General features: G+C 39.2%; 1 protein-coding gene across 9 annotated transcripts in view; it reads left to right on the plus strand.

Moving 5' to 3' along the window:
• The window catches only part of HIVEP3 (HIVEP zinc finger 3), a 553,422-nt gene that overhangs the window by 107,525 nt on the left and 425,552 nt on the right, over positions 1 to 20,345 (plus strand). For 3 of the 9 annotated variants that reach the window (XM_077150039.1, XM_077150045.1, XM_077150040.1), the window contains exons 1-2: positions 8,380 to 8,732; positions 18,473 to 18,583. The gene's annotated coding sequence lies outside the window, so the exon portion shown is untranslated. Of the gene's footprint in view, positions 1 to 8,379; positions 8,733 to 18,472; positions 18,584 to 20,345 lie in introns of those variants that run through there. The other 6 variants (XR_013171033.1, XR_013171032.1, XM_077150041.1 and 3 more) reach the window with 4 other exon arrangements.

Below are 20,345 nucleotides of genomic sequence, written 5' to 3' on the forward strand. Positions count from 1 at the left end.
GGATATATGAGAAGTGTGTGTTTTCTGCATGATCTTTCTGTAAACCCATAACTTCTCAAAAAAAATCCTCAACAAGATGTTAGTAAATTGTATCTACCAATGTATGTATAATTATGTGTGTGTGTGTATGTGTGTGCATAAAACGCATCATGACTAATTGGGGTTTAACTCTGAAATTCAAGGCTAGTTGAATGGTAGATTTCAAGAGATAGAGGTTAGGATTAGTGAACTGGGGGATGGAACATCTGAAATCCAACCAGATAGAGAAAATATAGGGAAAAAAATGGAAAAATATGAGCAGGGACTCAGGGAAGTGAATGATAATATGAAGTGCACAAATATATGTGTTGTGGGTGTCCCGGAAGGAGAAGAGAAGGGAAAAGGAGGAGAAAAACTAATGGAAGAAATTATCGCTGAAAATTTCCCAACTCTTATGAAAGACCTAAAATTACAGATCCAAGAAGTGCAGCATACTCCAAAGAGAATAGATCCAAATAGACGTTCTCCAAGACACTTACTAGTCAGAATGTCAGAGGTCAAAGAGAAAGAGAGGATCTTGAAAGCAGCAAGAGAAAAGCAATCCATCACATACAAGGGAAACCCAATAAGACTATGTGTAGATTTCTCAGCAGAAACCATGGAGGCGAGAAGACAGTGGGATGATATATTTAAATTACTAAAAGAGAAAAACTGCCAAACAAGAATTCTTTACCCAGCAAAATTGTCCTTCAAAAGTGAGGGAGAAATTAAAACATTTTCAGACAAAAAATCACAGAGAGAATTTGTGACCAAGAGACCAGCTCTGCAAGAAATACTAAAGGGAGCACTAGAGACAGATATGAAAAAACAGAAGAGAGAGGTATGGAGAAGAGTGTAGAAAGAAGGAAAATTAGATATGACATATAAAATACAAAAGGCAAAATGGTAGAGGAAATTACTATCCAAACAGTAATAACACTAAATGTTAATGGATTGAACTCCCCAATCAAAAGACATAGACGGGCAGAATGGATTAAAAAACAGGATCCTTCTATATGCTGTCTACAGGAAACACATCTTAGACCCAAAGATAAACATAGGTTGAAAGTAAAAGGTTGGGAAAAGATATTTCATGCAAATAACAACCAGAAAAGAGCAAGAGTAGCTATACTAATATCCAACAAATTAGACTTCAAATGTAAAACAGTTAAAAGAGACAAAGAAGGATACTATGTACTAATAAAAGGAACAGTTCAACATGAAGACATAACAATCATAAATATTTATGCACCGAACCAGAATGCCCCAAAATACATGAGGCAAACACTGCAAACACTGAACAGGGAAATAGATACATCTACCATAATAGTTGGAGACTTCAATTCCCCACTCTCATCAATGGACAGAACATTTAGACAGAGGATCAATAAAGAAACAGAGAATTTGCATATTACAATAAATGAGCTAGACTTAACAGACATTTATAGGACATTACATCCCACAACAGCAGGATACACATTTTCCTCAAGTGCTCATGGATCATTCTCAAAGATAGACCATATGCTGGGTCACAAAGCAAGTCTCAACAAATTTAAAAAGATTGAAATCATACAAAACACTTTCTCAGATCATAAGGGAATGAAGTTGGAAATCAATAATAGGCAGAGTGCTAGAAAATTCACAAATATGTGGAGGCTCAACAACACACTCTTAAACAACCAGTGGGTCAAGGAAGAAATTGCAAGAGAAATCAGTAAATATCTCAAGGCAAATGAAAATGAAAACACAACGTATCAAAACTTATGGGATGCAGCAAAGGCAGTGGTAAGAGGGAAATTTATTGCCCTAAATGCCTATATCAAAAAAGAAGAAAGGGCAAAAATACAGGAATTAGCTGCCCACTTGGAAGAACTGGAGAAAGAATAGCAAACTGACCCCAAAACAAGCAAAAGGAAAGAAATAACAAAGATTAGAGCAGAAATAAATGAAATTGAGAACATGAAAACAATTGAGAAAATCACTAAAACCAGAAGTTGGTTCTATGAGAAAATCAATAAGATTGATGGGCCCTTAGCAAGACTGACAAAAAGAAGAAGAGAGAGGATGCAAATAAATAAGATCAGAAATGGAAGAGGAGACATAACCACTGACCCCACAGAAATAAAGGAGTTAATAACAGGATACTATGAACAACTTTATGCCAATAAATACAACAATGTAGATGAAATGGACAACTTCCTAGAAAGGCATGAACAACCAACTTTGACTCTAGAAGAAATAGATGACCTCAACAAATCAATCACAAGTAAAGAAATTGAATCAGTCATTCAAAAGCTTCCCAAAAAGAAAAGTCCAGGACCAGACGGCTTCACATGTGAATTCTACCAAACATTCCAGAAAGAATTAGTACCAATCCTGCTCAAACTCTTCAAAAAAATTGAAGTGCAGGGAAAGCTACCTAATTCGTTCTATGAAGCCAACATCACCCTCATACCAAAACCAGGCAATGATATTACAAAAAAAAGAAAACTACAGACCAATCTCTCTAATGAATATAGATGCAAAAATCCCCAACAAAATTCTAGCAAATTGAATCCAGCAACACATTAAAAGAATTATACATCATGACCAAGTAGGATTCATCCCAGGTATGCAAGGATGGTTCAACATAAGAAAATCAATTAATGTAATACACCATATCAACAAATCAAAGCAGAAAAATCACATGATCATCTCAAGTGATGCAGAGAAGGCATTTGACAAATTCAACATCCTTTCCTGTTGAAAACACTTCAAAAGATAGGAATACAAGGGAACTTCCTTAAAATGATAGAGGGAATATATGAAAAACCGACAGCTAATATCATCCTCAATGGGGAAAAATTGAAAACTTTCCCCCTAAGATCAGGAACAAGACAAGGATGTCCACCATCACCACTGTTATTCAACATTGTGTTGGAAGTTCTAGCCAGAGCAATTAGACAAGAAAAAGAAATACAAGGCATCAAAATTGGAAAGGAAGACATAAAACTATCACTGTTTGCAGATGATATGATACTATACGTCGAAAACCCTGAAAAATCCACAGCAAAACTACGAGAGCTAATAAACAAGTACAGCAAAGTGGCAGGTTACAAGATCAACATTCAAAAATCTGTAGTGTTTCTATACACTAGTAATGAACAATCTGAGGGGGAAATCAAGAAATGAATTCCATTTACAATTGCAACTAAAAGAGTAAAATACTTAGGAATAAATTTAACTAAAGAGACAAAAGACCTATACAAAGAAAACTACAAGAAATTGTTAAAAGAAATCAAAGAAGACCTAAATAGATGGAAGGGCATACCGTGTTCATGGATTGGAAGACTAAATATAGTTAAGATGTCAATTCTACCTAAATTGATTTACAGATTCAACGCAATACCAATCAAGGCTAGTTGAACATTTGTCGGGCAGTGCTATTTATCTTATAACAGATCCAGGAAGTAAACATTCATCTCAATAGATTTGGAAAAACTAGATCACAAAATTCAACATCTAATCATGATTAAGACCAGGAATAGGAGGATACTTCCTTAACCTCGTAAATGGCATGTACAGCAAACCTCTGGACAAAAACACTAAATGCTTTCCCCTTAAGATCAAGAACATGGCGAGGATGTTCTCTGATTTTTCCTATTCAACATCATACTGGGATTTCTAGACATTACAACAAGTCAAGAAAAAGAGCTAAAACACATATAAGATTACCAATGAGGAAATAAAGCTTTCCATTCACAAGTAACATTTCTATGTAGAAATAAGAAATAATCTACAAAAAGGCTCCTAGGATTAATGAGATTTTAGTAAGTTTACAGGATACAAAGTGAATTTTATTTCTCTATATTAGCAATGAACAGGTGGAATTTGAAATTTGGAATAAAATGCCAGAAAATTAAATACTTAACTATAAAGCTAAGAGTGTATATGCAGGATATGTATGCTGAAAAGCAGAGAACTCTGATGAAAAAATCAAAGAAGACTGAAATAAATGGAGAAGTAAACTGTAGTCAAGGATTGGAAGACTCAGTATTGTTAAGATTTTCCCCAGTTTGATTTGCAGATTTATTGCACTTCCAGTAAAAATTCCAGAAAGCTTATTTGTAGATATAGACAAGCTGGTTCTTAAATTTATTTGGAAAGGAAAATGAATTAGAATTGTCAAACAAAACTGAAGAAGAATGCACTACCCAATTTCAAGACTTGCTATAAACCTACAAAATAAAGACAGTATAGTATTGGCACAATGATAGATCATAGATCAGTGGAATAGACTCAAAACCTGGAAGTAGAGCCACACAAATATAATGCAGTAATTTTTGGCAATGGTATAAATGCAATTTAATAAAGAAAGGATAGTCTTTTCAACAAATAGTGCTGGTACAATTGGATGTCTTAAACAAAAATGAACTGGACTATAAACCTGACTGTACATTTTAAAATTATAAAACATCAAGAAAAAAAACTTAGGAGAATACCTTTGTGAACTTTTATTTGATAAAGAGTTTTTTTAGATATATTAAAAGCACAAACCATAAAGGAAAAATTAATAAATTGGATTTTATTAAAATTAAAGTTTTGCTCAGTGAAAGACAACATTAAGGGAATGAAAAAGCAAGCCACAGACTGAGAGAACTTATTTGCAAATTATATGTGTGATAAAGGACTTACATGCAGAATATATAAAGAACTCTCAAAACTCAATAAAAAAGTAACCACTCAATAAAAACATGGGCAAAAGATTTGAACAGACATTTTGCCAAACAAAATATAAGATGAAAAATAAGCATATGAAAAACATACTAACATCCTTAATAATTAAGGACAATTCAAACTAAAACCACAATGAGCTTTCATTATATTAGAATAAATAAAATTAGAAATAAAATAAAAATCTGACTATACCAAATGCTGATAAGGATGCAGAGCAATTGGAACTCTCCAACATTTCTGGTGGAAGTACAAAATGATATTGCATCTTTGAAAATAGTTTAGCAGTTTCTTATACAGTTAAACATATGTTTATCTATCATATAGCAAGAGGTTCTACTCTTTGATATTTATCCAAAGGAATTGAACCATAATGTTCACTCAAAAACCTGTATCTGAATATTGATAGCAGCTTTATACATAATCACCCAAACTGTAAACAGTTCACTTGTCCTTCAACAGGTAAATAGGTAAACAAACTGTGATCTTTACCATGGAATATTACATAGCCATAAAAAGGAATAAATATTGATTTATTCTGCATCATAGATGACTCTCAAATCCATTTTACTGAATGAAAGAAGCCATATTCCAACAGATTCATATTTTATTATTCCATTTATATAACAGGGGTTGGGGTTGGATGTAGAGGTTGCTACAAAAGTGCAGCATAAGGGAATTTTGGAGATGATGAAACTGTTCTGTGTGGCATGGTGCTGGTGGATATAAAACTCTATGTAATTGTCAAAATTCATTGTGTTGATTTTGTTGTGTGCAAATTAAATACAAAATCAACCAGGATCTGGGAGGAACTAAGATGTAATAACAGGTGAGGCCAACTGCAAAAATGCATGACAATGTCACTGAATAGGGTAGAGAATAAAGTTGTTAACTCAAGTAAGTTTGGTAAAAAGTGCTTGACTGAATACTGTAAGGCTAATGACAGAAAGAACTGTATATAGATATTGTACTCTACATGATAAATTTGTTTCTCATGGGGTATTTGTTAATTTTGAAATTATTTTACATGCATACTAGGAATTACTAGGTAAATATGCTAGAGATAATGAGAATTAGGTTTCTACATAGGTTTCTCAGAGAAAAAAGTTACTAATAAGCAAAGGAGAATGCTAGAATGAACCCTTTGGTGTTGGATTGGAGTCAGAGGTATCAGCATTAATTCAAGTTTATTTTAATAGACAGATACAGAAATATAGATTTATGTGTATACATGTTTTAGTATGCATACACATATTTCCTAGCTCTGTCTACTGAGATGGCCTAGAAGCAGTGGCACCTCAGTAGTAGTAAACACTCCCAGTGTCCAAATCTTGGTTTCTAAGTGCCATTATCCAATAAAAGGAAACAGGACTCCCTAGAAAAGTAGTTGATTCCAACGTTGGGGGGAAGGAAAATACAAGGAACATTTTGTGGTGCCAGAAAGTAAGGAAGTGCTCTAACAAACAAGAGTGTCACATACAGGAGTGTTTTAGTTTGCTAAAGCTGCCAGAATGCAACATACCAGAAGCAGATCAGCTTTTAATAAGGGGATTTATTTAGTTGCAAATTGATGGTTCTTCAGAGGAGAGACATCTGGAGGATGTCTGTGGGCTTCCTTCCTTCTGGGTTAAAACGGGTTTCCCAAGGGTAATTCTTTCTGCATCTTCAAATATCTGGGTCTGAGTTTCGAGTGCCGAGATGAGGTATGCTGAGCTGCTGAGCTCTCTTCTGACCTCTCTCTTTTAAGTCTCCAGCTAATTAAATTAAATGTCACCCATTGCAGAAGGCGACACCCCTTGGCAGACTGCAGATGTAATCAGCCATAGATGAATTTCACATGCTGATGATTTAAGTCCACAGCATCAGAACAACAGGGCACCATCACCTGGCCAAGGTGACACTTGAAACTGTCACAAGGAGCAATCCTGAAAGAGCTCTCAACAGCAAAAGTTGGTATTCTTGGTATTTTCTTCAAGCCGAAAAATAAGGATATACTAGGTTATAAGTCAAAGAATAAAATAAATATCCATGAGTTAATGTTGGTAAAAATAAAAATTGAATAGGCAAGTGAATGGGAGAAAGATAACTCTTCCTTATAGAAGAATTCCAATTTAAAAAAATGTAGAGGAATGAGGGAAATAGGAAATCACCATTCAAACAACCACAGTCATAACTGCTACAGACAGGTCATCTATGAATGCTAAAATTAGTGAGTGAAGGTTAAGGAGAAACAAGACATTTGCATAGTCTCAAAGTATCTCTCACCTCCTCCTTCTCCCCAATATTACAAAGAAAGAAATAACTTTACAGTGTAGAAAACTGGCAGGGATCTCTTTAACCAAAGGATCAAGGTTAACATTACTTATAACACAACATAGTGACATCGTGCTTTCCCCCAACCCTCCTTTGATGCACCAAGATGGAGGGCACCTCACTTCTGTGCTATTCTTTCCTCAAATCCACATGAGCCACGAGGAACATCAGACAAACCCAAATTGAGGAACAGTCTAAAAAATACCTGACTAGTACTCTTCCAAAATGTTGAGGTCATGAAAGAGACAGAAGGACTGAGGAATTGGCACAGATCAGAGGAGATCAATGAGACATGACAACTAAATGTAAGTGGGATCCTGGATTGAATCCTGGAACAGAAAAAGAGCATTAGTGGGAAAACTGAATTTAAGAAAAAGTCCCTATTTTAGTTAATAGTATTGTTCTTATAATTTCTGGTTAATTGTACTGTGATTATGTCAGATGTTAACACTTTGGGGGCTGGGGAAGGGTATATGGGAACTCTGTACAGTCTTTGCAATGCTTCTGTAGGTCTAAAATTATTTCAGGAATAAAAGAAAGAAAAATAAGTAGGAAGGAAGTAAAGGCATCCTTTGTGCTGCAAGGGGATATTATGGACACCTTTAGACTGTAAATGAGATTTGTGAAAGGATATCTTGCAGTGACCTGGGCATGCCTGTGACCAACTGTGCCCCTCTGGTTATAGTTTGAGAATACTGTGACAGGGTCATCTGACTCATCTCATAGGAAGTCATCCTGGCTTTAGGGTGTAATTTAACTGTTTCTTTCTATATTTTACTTCAGCTTTTTATCCTCCTTCAATTTGGTTTTGGAAATTATGATAACCTTAAAATCATTTTTATTTTTAAAATTATTTTTGTTAGGCTTTTAAAAAGCCGTTTCTCCTTTCCTTTACTGACTATGACCATCAGGGTGTTTCAAACTGGCATCTGACCTGCAGATTCCATCTGTTTTTTAGCTAACACAGCTTTTTTTTGTTGTTGTTTTAAACTGGGTTTGCAGAAAGCTATGCTCGCCCCTGTTCCGCTTTACCTGTACCACGCTGCCTCATTCCTTTATGTTGCTTGCTTGGACCTTGTGAGTTTTTTTTGTTTGTTTGTTTGTTTTGTTTTTTTACCCCACGTGAATGTAGCAAATTACATTTAATTTGTACTATTTGTTCATGATCTTTGCTAGTCAGCGTTCCTTTCCAGTCTGACCAAAATTTCGAATCCTCCTCCTACAGTTCTTTAGCTTTCCTCTTTAAAGATTCCTCTTTTCTTTTCTTCCTTTTTTTTTTTTCACCATGTCTTTCTTTGCAGCATTTTCAGGTTGGCTGTGATTTGCTAGAATAGCAAACCTCCCCAACCCCCCTTTCTTGTCCACAGAGTTTACTTAGCCAGGATACACAAACTGACCAGCGTGGCTAGGGGCCACGCAGAACAGGAGCCACGTGTGCTGGCTTAGCGCAGGATTGGCTGGCACCCAGAGTACCCATCGGGACCATGTGACTGGCAGGTCTTTGGCTGCCCAAGTAGGGTGTTGCCAGATTTGAGAAGTTCATTCCTTTCTACACCAATCACTTGGCTTAATGCCTCCTTAGAAGAGAATTCTTACCAATTCTCCTGGTTCTTGAACCCAGACTCAGCATGGCAAAGCCACAGCCTCACCTGGGAGAAAAAACAGAATCAGACCCCGGGAATCAGGAGGTAAGCACAATCTCTGCCTCCAACTTTCTGGCATACTAGAGAGCCCCTGTCTCTGTACCCTTCAACTCCTTTCCTTGTTCTGAGTTTAGACAATTTTGTTCATGTTATACTTTGAATAGATTGGTATAGTGGCTTCTTATAGATATGAGTATAAATATCTCTTTGAATATCTCCATATCACGCCTGCCTGGTTGGTACTCAAAACCTGGTAAAATTTTATAGGACCATAGCCTTCTAAAGCTGCAGGCAGCTATCATTCTTAACCAGGGTTGTCAAAATTACCTGTGGAGCTTTAGAAATCTACATATGGCTGAGACTCTCCTCTAGAAATTTGGAAACACATATTTTCCCAAAGCTCCACAGAGATTCTGATAGGCAACCTCAATTAGGATCCTCAGACTTCAAGGGACTTTAATTTACATATTTTCTTGATTTCTCTTAATATTCCTTTTCTTTCTTCTTAAAGTGTGACTATTTCACTTAAGGAACTAATTCTAACAGGGCCAGGAAAATTTTTCCAATCATAAAAATGCTCCTTCTGGAGATTATGTACCTCTTGTTGACATTCACAGTCTGCCTAGGTCCCTGATGGATGTCCACATATCTTAGGTATAAAGGGGATAGAAGGAAGGTTTCCAGTGCATTCCGTTTTGTTTGATGTGTGTGTGTGTGTGTGTGTGTGTGTGTGTGTGTGTGTGTGTGTGTGTGTGTATGTGTCTTTAGATGCCAGATTATTTACTTTCAGGTAACCAGAAGCAAAAAGGACATACATTGGGCCTTGGTTGACTTTTTCTATATTAGAAACAAACAATGTGGTATATACATACGATGGAATATTATGCAGCAGTAAGACGAAATGACATCCTGAAGCACATGACAATATGGGTGAGCCTTGAGAACATAATACTGAGTGAAGTAAGCCAGACACAACAGGACAGATAAGGTACAGTTTTGCTTTTATGACCACTGTAAAGGTAAAGCCAGAGGCTTATATTACAGAATATAGGGGACTTCGAGATACACAGAAACTAGAGATGGGCGAACAGTTAGCTAATGAGGTTGAACTTAAATATAAGGGGAAAGATAGAAGTGAGGGCGGTTCATTAGTGGGATTATAAACAATATTGTCATACTGAAGGTGAAGAGTTCAGTATGATTGGAAGGTGTTGTATAGACCCACGTGTCCCACTGATTAACCATTACAAATGTAAATAAGTTCTTGCATGAACTACTTCAAAGGTATGAATCTTGTACAAAGTGTCTATAATATTGGGGCGTAGGGGGGAGACTGCTGTTGCATGCTGTGGCCTTTATTTAATAGGAAAACAGCAACAGTATGACAGCAACAGCAGGGCTAAATAATGGGGAGAGGGGCAAGAGTTAAGGGGAGGTTTGGATTTTCTATTTGGTGAGGGTGCGTTTATCGGTTATTTTTCTCTTGGAAACAGTGAAATTGTCTAAAATCGAGAGTGTTGATGAACTGTTAATTCTGGACATTAGACATGATGCCCAATGGATGGAGGTGGCTGAAGGATACACTGACTGAGAAGTAGAATGGCAAACGTTGGTGTATTTATATGATTGAATATTGTGCTGCTATGGGAAGGAATGAAGTTGTGAGGTATACAACGTCGTGAATGAATCTGTGGAACATTTTGTAAAGCAAAATAAGCCAGAAACAAATACTGTATGGTCTCATTTAGAAAATACTTATAAGAAAATTTTAGCTTTTATAGCAGTGTAGATTTTAAGCTCTTCTAGCCATCACCTTTAGTCCAGAATGGTAATTGTTATTTCTAGATTTTGAGAGACTATGCTAAATATGTAAAACCTGGTATTGAGAGATAAGAATGAAGCCAAGCATCAGGTGGGAATTGAGGTAATTCAGAATACAGGGATAAGGAAGCCATTGTCTGTGTTTTAGAACTTCATCTACTCTGTGAGACCAAAAGAAGAAATGTTTATTTTGTCCAGAACCTAAATTTTCTGTGGCACATAGTTTAGCACAATGTCTGGACAGATCATTTAAACAACCCAGGCACAGGGAACCAAAATGGGAGTGAGGGCCTGTAATTCAGTATAGCTTGTTATAATGCCCAGATACATCCCAGAGTATGTTAAACTGATAATAAAAATGTGTTGGCAAAGGGTGCACAGGTGGTTCACTGGTAGAATGTTCTCCTTTCATGCGAGAGACCTGGGTTTGATTCCAACCATGCACCTTAAAAAAAACAAAAAGAGGTAAAAAGTATTGGCAAAGTCCCTTGAGGGATGGGAGAGAAAATAAGGAGCTATTAAACTTTATCATTGGGGAAAACCCTGATACTGTGTCAAACATTAGGGACTCTCAAGTCAATAGGCCAAGCCCTTGATCTTGAGGCTTGCTCTTGTGAAGCTTATGTATATAGCAGAGAAGCTTGACCTATGTATAGTTATGCCTAAGAGTGACTTCCAGAGGACCTCTTTTGTTGCTCAAATGTGGCCTCTCTCTCTCTCAGCCCAACTCTGCAAGTGAAATCATTACTCTCCCTGCTGTAGGGGACATGACAGAGTACTTGAGAGGCTACTCTGTAGGCTACTCATACACAAGCTTCAGCTAGACATTCTCATCTATTATAGTTTACCAAACCCCAACCCGAACCATTCCTGCCAATCCTAAAAAACACCTAGGGCTTCATATGAGATTCTACAAGGGCTCCATGCACTAGAATTACTTTTCAGAAACCTACAACCTCTAGACGGGTTCCTAGGCCTGATAAGTCCTGAAACACAGAGGGGGCAGCCTCTCCAGAGCAACTAGTTCCATTCCCCTATTCCATATTATCGATAGCCACTTCCAACATGAACAATTTAGAATGGGCATAGCCCAAATAACCCTAAAGAGTGGGAGAAAGATCAAAAAAGGTGGTGGAGTTTATATAGAGAAGGTAGGGTGTAACAAATTATTATGATTGTTGAATCATATTGGTATTTCTTTTAGTCTCCATTGTCTTGGAGCAGCTAGTGATAAAACCCTAAAATTGTGGAATTGTAACCTGTACCAAACTCTGAAATCTATTCTATAACTAATTGTGCCTTGAGATTTCTTGTTTTTTGGTATATATGTTGTTTTTCACAAAAAGGAAAAAAGGTTGATTGTGATGATGAATGCACAGCTAAAAAAATGCTGCAAGCAACAACAACAATAGGCTAATGATTGTAAGAAGGAAGTGCAACTTGAGCCATCTCTTTGTTGTTTTAAAACAGTGGTGTTTGTTCCACACCAACCAATGAAAGCTTCCCTAAGAAGTTAGAAGAAAACTTCCACTGGCCTCATCTGGCACTCATTTTGAGCTTTGCATTAAGAGTCATCAGACGTTCCCTCTAGAGGCAGGCCACTCTTTTTTGGCATGATTTCGTTACTTATTTTCTATTTTACTCATGATATTTTTCTTCTCTGTCTTTGAAGGGGAAAGATCATGAAGTTGGGAATCAGATGGATCTAGAGTTGAAACCTCATGCTGACTTTTATGATTTGCCTTTGAACAAGGGACATAAGCCTCATGTTCATAATCTGTAAAATAGAAAGAATATCTGCCTTAGATGGCAGAATTGGGCCCCAGATATCAGGGTGAAATGATGGATTAATTATAACAATATAAAACCTAATAGGGCTAAATGTGACATCTTGTGATATTAACTGTGTGAGTACAGGGTGGGGGAGATGTATAGATTATCAGCCTCAATTGTAAAAAATACTTGGGAATTTAAATGGACAGTTGTATTGGTTAGGGCACAAATTCAGTTGCTGTCACAAAGACCTAGAATAATAATGGCTTAAATAAGCTAAATGTTTATTTCCTTCTCTAAGGTTGAGAATAAGCTGTATAGAATAAAATGGCAACTCCAGACACTCAGGATCCTTCTATCTTGTTCTGCCATCTCTTATCCCTATCATGAGCACATCTACACTCCAGCCAATGGGAAGGGGCAAAGGGAAGGGGAGCACGAGTCTTCCCATTCAGGGCATGACTGGCCAGAAAGTCCTGGCCATACTTTCTTATAGGGGAATCTGGGAAATCTTAGCTATTTCTAGCTACGAATCCTATTAGTAGGTAAGAACGGGTGGAAAGAATGGATATTGATGGAATAATTAGCAAGCCTTTCAGTTAAGTCAGTATGATAGAATAGTGTAATTGGGTTGGAAAAAGTCTTGGGCAATATTACATTATATAATAGCATTTTCTAAAATGGGAGTTGGCAAACTTTTTCTGAAAAGAGCCAAATAGCAAATATTTTAGACTTTGTTGGCCACATATGGTCTGTGTTGTGGTGGTGGTTGTTTTCACAATCCTTTAAAAATGTAAAAGCCATTCTAGCTTACAGGCTGTACAAAATAAGCTGCACTGCAGGTCACAGTTTGCCAGTTCTTGTTCTAGAACAAAGATGGTGGTGATGAGTCTGTAGGCTACGTCTTAAGATACGTAAAAATATGTTCAGGGAAGGTGACCAGGATAGAGAAAGGGCTTCAGATGAATTCCTAAAAACAATGATTGAAGGTACTGGTTACTTTTAACCTGGAGAAGCTAAGGTCTTGATAATGTAATCATTGACTTCAGCTAATTTGATAGTCAGGTGGTTAGGGGAGACGTTTGTTCTATATATATCCAAAGGAGAAGCTCTGGGAGACAGACAGCAGCATAACATAAGGAAGAACTTTCTCATTATTAGTTATCATGTGTGGAGTCTTTACTGAATACATACATATGATGTACTAAGCACTTTACGTAGGCAGTCTCAATTGTTCCTGAAGAACCTCATCAAGGTAGAATATCTCTACCTCTATTTTATAGATCAGAAAAGAAATATTAAAAGGTTATATAACTTGCCTAAGGACACAGGCTAGGTTATGGAGCCACAATAACTATAATGCTCTACTGTCTATTTGCATGCAAATTAAATGAGATCAGATCTGTAAATAACTTAACATTTACTATTAGACACCTAGTAAGTATTGGTGTTGGTAATAATAATGATTATAATCCTGAGTACTGTATTTCTCCAAGTCCTCTGTTCCTCATCATGGTGCTCATTTTAGTTTCCTGTGGCTGCCGTAACACATTGCCACAAACTTTGGTGGCTTAAAACAACACACATTTATTCTCTTACAGCTCTGGAGGACAGAAGTCCAAAACCAGTTTCAGTGGCCTGAAATCACGGTGTCAGCAGGGTCATGTTCTTTCCAGAGGCCCCAGGGGAGAATCGGTTCCTGGTGCCTTACAGTTTCTAGAGGCAGCAGCTGGCATTCCTCGGGTTGTGGCTTCATCAGTCCATTGCCTTCTCCTCTTCTGGTACCTTCTTTTTCCTCCCTTTATAAGGGTACTTGAGATTGCATTCCAGGCCCACATGGACAACCCAGGATAATCTCCCCATCTCAGAGCCTTAACTTAATTACATCTTTTGCCAGATAAAGGTAATATTCACCCTATTCCCATATAATGATAATATTACAGGTTCCATGGAATAGGAAGTAGATGTGTTTGGGAGTCATTAGTTAGCCTAGTATGATGATATTTAAACATAGACTGGATAACCACAGTTTTTTCTTTTCATTATTTGAAAAGAAAAAAGAGCATTCTGTTTCTTGTCAATCAATCGTAACATCTAGTTATCTTGGTGGTATTTTTTAAAAATGGAGTATATTTTGTATAAGGTGTGAGTTAGAAATAAAACAATTTTTTTTCAATTTTTTTCAAATAGCCACAGTCAAACACTATTTATTGAATAATATATACTTTCCCCTACTGATTTTAAATTCAACTTTTATCACTTAGCTATCGCATAACAATGTATCTGAATCCACTTCTTGACTTCATTTAGTTCCATCAACCCATTTTATAGATTTTTGCAATTGTGCTATACAGTTTTATTTACAGTAGCATTTAAGTTTATTTTTTTTTTCATTGATAACCTAGGTCCCCCTCCATTCTTCTTTTCAGTTTTCTTGGCTAGTAGCTTATCTGTTGTTTTCTTTGTCATTGTGTATTTCAACTTAAAAAATCTTTTCATTATTATTTTAAGGTAGTCTTGGGAAGGAGAGGCGATAAATGAAATTGTTTACTTGCCAAAATGATCCTACAATATACACATAAATATATCATAGCTAGCTTTCAAAACTTATTTTTAACAAATTAAATTATTCTGGATTATTTTTTCATCTCCAATAATCTTATTTTTTTAAATAAAGCCTATGTGGACGATATAATTTCTGTGTCTTTGAACATGCTTTTCTTTTGTCATCACATATAAGGGAAAATATAGTTTGGCTACTGGTCGTATTCTTGGATTACAATAATTTTCCCTTTCGAAGTCTATAAAAATTGTATCATTGTCTTTTAGCATGGTGTTGCAGATAAATATGATGTCAGTCTAATTTTCTTTCTTTTTAAGCAGCCTGATTTTTCTCCAGGCAGGAAGCTTGTAGGTTTTTTGTTGTTCTTACATCTAAGATTTTGTACTCTTTTAGTAATCCTGCTGCCTAGCACTCAATACACCTGTTTGATGCAAGGCCTTAAAGTTTTTCTTCCACTCAAGGAAATCTATTATTTCCTTGGTTATTGTTTCTCCCCTTCATTAACTCTGTTGTCTCCTTCTGGAACTCCGACTAATATTGGATATTCTGGATGTCTATGTTACATCTTACGTTTTACTGATTATTTGGACCTCTTTTGTTTATTTGTGGCATCCCAAAGTGAGCTAGGGTCCTGTCCCTATTCATCCTCTGCCTTCTAACCATATTAGGAACTAACCTCCCATTTTCCAAAGAAGCTGTACAGGAATTTCTTTGTCCACCCATTCTGTGTGGAGAAACCGGCCTAGTCCCTAAGGTCTTTTAATTTGCTTCTGCATCAATGCCCCACAACCCTTGTCCAATCCTTGATGTTCTGAGCTTGGGATTTTATAGGGCCCTCTTCTGGAAACCTGTACGCTCACTTCTCAGGAGCCTATCAGTGCTATTTGGCTTTTCCTCACCTCCATCACATCTACTTCTTATCTTTCCATAGTCTTCAAAATGCCTGCTGTATGGATGGCCCCTTTTCTTGGTTCGCAGCATCGCCATTGATGTTTCGTTCATGTGTGTTGTTTCGGGGGGAGGAAGAATGGGAGGGGGTAAAATGTATGAGCCCAATTTACCATTCCTGAAACCCAGAGTCCCAGGGTGGACATAGTAAAGTAGATCGAAGCATCGCATGGAAAGCTGGAGCAAATGACCTTACAGTCTCAGCAACTCTGGAGTCTATACTTTTCTTTGAAGTCTAAAAGAATAAAGCAGCATAATTAAAGATCTGAGAAATAGCTTTTAGAAAAAAGAGCAGGGAGATGGCGTTTAATTTGGTCAGGAGAATGGAATGAGGTGAGACTTGGAATCAAACTTAAATGATGAGTCACATTAAACTTGCTGAAGATATGGCAGGAGGCAACATGCTTAAATTACAGCTACAGTGATTCGGGTTGGTCACTACAAAGACTGTGTAAGTCTTAAAAAGTTGTGTGACATCATAATGTATTGCAAAGTCATGTTATGAAGCCTCCTTTTCTGATGAGTTATCTGGAATGCCAAGAACTGTTTGGTGTAAGCAGAGAAGGATGGAGAAACTCACCTTCCAGACTCCCTGCCAGCCATGTGATGTCCTGATTATACCTTAGAGCATGTTTTACTGTGACGAGAGAATGTTTTTGTCCCAATCTTTAAAATCCAACGGAGACATCTTTAGATTCTTCTCAAATATGCTGGAAAGAATAGGAATTTTGGCAGCTCCTTCTCTTACTACAGTTGAAGGCAGCTCTAGTCTGAGCATAGCTGGAGCCTTCCTCCACGTCCCCTCCTCGCATCCTTCTCCCTCAGGGCTGGGCAGGGAGAAGAAAGTAGGCAAAAGGCCCTGGGGTGGGAGGCTAGGAGAGGATTGACAGGCTCCCTGCGGTAGGTCTGAGCCCTTTCACGCAGCCTCCTGGGCTCAGGTCTGTTGTGACCGCGGGAGAGCCAGCTCCAAAGCTGTGTGGCTGGTGACATTTCCGGCTGCCAGTGCCCAGCCAATCAGTGACAAGCCCAGCTAGCTAGAGCAATGACACATGAAATATGATAATTTTCTGCTAAAGAGCCCGGAAGGGAAGGCAGGGAGAGAGGGAGGGAGGGAGAGAGAGAGAGAGAGAGAGAGAGAGAGAGAGAGAGAGAGAGAGAGAGAGAGAGAGAGAGAGAGAGAGAGAGGAGGCAGCGCCTGTGATGAACGGGAGGGTGACAGTGCATCCTTGGTTTCAGTGGTTTGCCCCACAGGCTTAGGTGAGGGAAGGAATGGCTGTGATGCCAGGGCCAGAGGAATTTACCAGGGGTGCAGTAGGAATGCTAGTGTCTTTTTCCCTGCTTTCTTTACTGCTCAGTAAGCTGCTGCTCCTGGGCAAGAACCAAGGAAACAGGCAGCACCGTTCAGAAGCTCTGGGGCTCCTGTGATGAAAAAGAAACTGTAAAAGGCATTTCTTTCCTTTTAAACATACCTAAGATTAGGAGTTTTTGTTTTTTCTCAGTCCTACCTCTTTAAAAGCCAAAACAAAACTGGAATAAACACCATCTGGGTGGCTCAAGTACCTAGGGAATATTTTTTTTTGTATTGTAATTTGGGCTGGAGGTGGTTTGCCTCCACCCCATCCCATTTTTCTACATACTCTACCTAGCCCTTAAAAAAAGAAAAGAAAAGAAAAGCTAGAAAAGCAAAACAAAACACCCTCCTTGTAAACAAGATCTGAATCTTAAAGACTCTAAAGGTTAGGGTGGTGGTTTTGATCCTGGTTGGAGAAAAATTTATTTTGGCACAAGACCTGGTCCTAGATTACATTATCATTTAGAAGTAGTGGCAGAACTATTCTTTGGTTTGAAGACATGATAGTTAGCTTGGACAGCAGGCAAGAGGTGCCCTGGTTAACTCTGAGGTGGCAGGAATCCCTACTTCCTTTTGCTTATCTGCAGGTTTCCTGGTCCTTTATCAGCAGTTAGGGGCTGGTGAGGGGTGACACCCTGTGCTGACGAGAGGCCCCTGCATTGCATGTGTTGGGATCCTATGTTTACATAACACGCTGATTAGTCATTGAAAATCTCATCACTGCAGTAAATATGTGTGTCTATCTTTATGCCTTGCATTCTCTTTTACTATATATTAAAAATGTATAGTATTTTTACAGGCACTGATAAATAAAATCATTATCTCTGCGTGCAAGCCAGCCCTATGTTTTTAGGCACAGAGTGATAGCCATTCAGAAGTGATAATTAGTGTACTGTATCTTTAAAAGGTTAAAACCCCGTTCAAGAAAGGCCTGGACTCAGTGGAACAGACAAGGGAGGCATGGATGGGTTGGCTCTGGATTCAGAAAACAGCTGCTGATTAGATTCTGTGTCTGCAGGCTGCATGTATTCTTTGCTTTTCAGCAGCAGGAATTCAAGAGGGATGCTTCTGTTTGGGTTTCTGATCGTGATTTATATTTATTCAGGGGAATAACAAGAGGGTGGATCTGTTCCCGGTGCGAGCATGCTCACAACCAGCCGACTCTCCCATTATCCAACTGCCTAGTTTGGTGCTTCAATCTACATGTATATTCAGTGTGCATGTGTGTGTATACAAGCACGCATGCCTACCTGCACGGACATATGTATGCACAGGTTATTTTTAAAGGAAAATTCTTTCAATAAGGTCTCTACCCCTTACTTGAAACAGGTGTTAATGAAAAAATGCACAAAATCCTGACTGACCGGAATAATTCATGAAGAAGGGGCTGGAACCGTGGGTCAGAGAACACAGGACCAGTTTGCCATCCCAAGGCAGAAGGTAGGGACTCTGGATTTTTATTCGGCGGATAGATTTCTTTCGCTTTATTTTATTTATTGCTTTCTTTTTCCTGCTGCCACCACAATGACGTGGAATAGCGAACTGCGGTTCCATTTTGTTTTTGCCTGCCTTAGGCAAGGTGTCAGGTTGCAGAGGCGCCGACCTGCTCGGCGGGGCCGGCCGGGCTGGGCGGCAATGCAGCGTCGGGTCCCTCGGTGGGCTGAGCTCCCGCTCGGCGGGGTGATGGGGAGGCGGCGCGCTTCCAGGCACCTCCGCCGCGTCAATCACCAGCGGCGGCGGGGCTGTAATCCTGCGCGCGCCGCTCGCTCGCAGCCGCGGGCGCAGCTCGGCACCCGCGCGCCAAAGACGCGGCTCTCTAATGAGCCTCAGCTGTTGGGCAAATGCAGCGCGTCCTGGCAGCACCTGCATTTTCTTCTGCTGCCCTGACGGCTGCTCAGGGATTGTTCCGGCGAGCTCGAGTCGTTTGTGTTGCCGGGCTGGTTGCGAAGGAGATTCGTATGATGCTGGGGGCCAAGACGGAAGGGAGATCTTTCCTTCTGCCCCGTAATCCTAGCCCTCTAAAGTGTGCCTACCGCAGAGTCACCTCTTGCCACCACCACTTCCACCCCCAAAAAGCCAAACTCCTATCCTGTCGGGGATTTTTGCCTTACCCCTAGTAAAGCAGGCGACCCCTCAAAGTTACGCCACACATTTTACCATCTTTTAAAATGAGACGCTCTGATGGGTGCGGAATGGTCCCTGATGAGATTGTAGGAGCTGTTTGAGAGACCCAGAGTGTGATGGAAGACCTTAACACAGGCAGACATGGAGGGGGGAATTGGTAGAGAGAACTCTGGGGACAGCTTTGCTTGACTTTACCGCGGCTGTTTTGATGCGCTTGCAGACAGGACTCCTTGAACTTTGTCGGCAGTGTTTGCAGACAGGAAGGTCTGTGGGGGGTTGGCCCCTGGATCAGCATCTCCCTGGTTCTCTTTCAGCTGCACACTGTGATTTTCCGACAGCCCTCAGCGCTTAATCGCAACAGCCAGGTGCCTCCCCCAGGCATGTGGAGTCCTTCAGTTTTTGCTAAAACTGGTGTGTTCTGGGTATTGATGGGATGGGGTGGAGAATGAGGTGTGTGCTAAACTCCAGAAATAGTCTTCAGACCTTGTTTGTGTGGTTATGTAAATTCCGAATTATGATCATCATCTGCACGTGTCCTGAAGCAGCTCCTCAACATTTCCCCTGTGCTCCCCTGGAGTAAAGAAGTTGGGTCCTGCAGTTGTTTTAAGATGTCTTTATATAATTATGTGTTTCCTGGGGGGGGGGGGGGGACAGGGAGAGTGTTGGGAAGAGGAGGAATAATTTAAACAGCTTGGATGCGAAGAACATGGGGGCTCTCACTGAAAAGAGCCCATGGTATTGGCTTTGGGCTGTTGTCCATGGGTTGAAAGACCCACATCCTGAAATGAAAGTATGAACTTTCATTTGGTAATTTCACCCCTCTTGGGGAAGGTTGGAATTATCCCTGCAGGGTCCTTAGGTTCCTAACTCAACTCAAAATGCAAATCCTGAATCCAGCATAACCTCCCTGGCTCACCTGCTTTAGGTCCCAGCTGTTCTTCATCCTTCTTGTTGAGCAGTCCAGGTGTGGGGAAGTGATTCTGTGCACTAGGGTTTCAGCTTTGCTCTGGGGTTGTACTATATAGCACAGGGCTGAAGAGCAGACTTTGGATACTGGCTGATCAGTTTGACATATGGT

The sequence above is a fragment of the Tamandua tetradactyla genome, chromosome 2 (genome assembly GCF_023851605.1).
Source record: "Tamandua tetradactyla isolate mTamTet1 chromosome 2, mTamTet1.pri, whole genome shotgun sequence".
In the NCBI taxonomy this organism is placed as follows: Eukaryota; Metazoa; Chordata; class Mammalia; order Pilosa; family Myrmecophagidae; genus Tamandua; species Tamandua tetradactyla.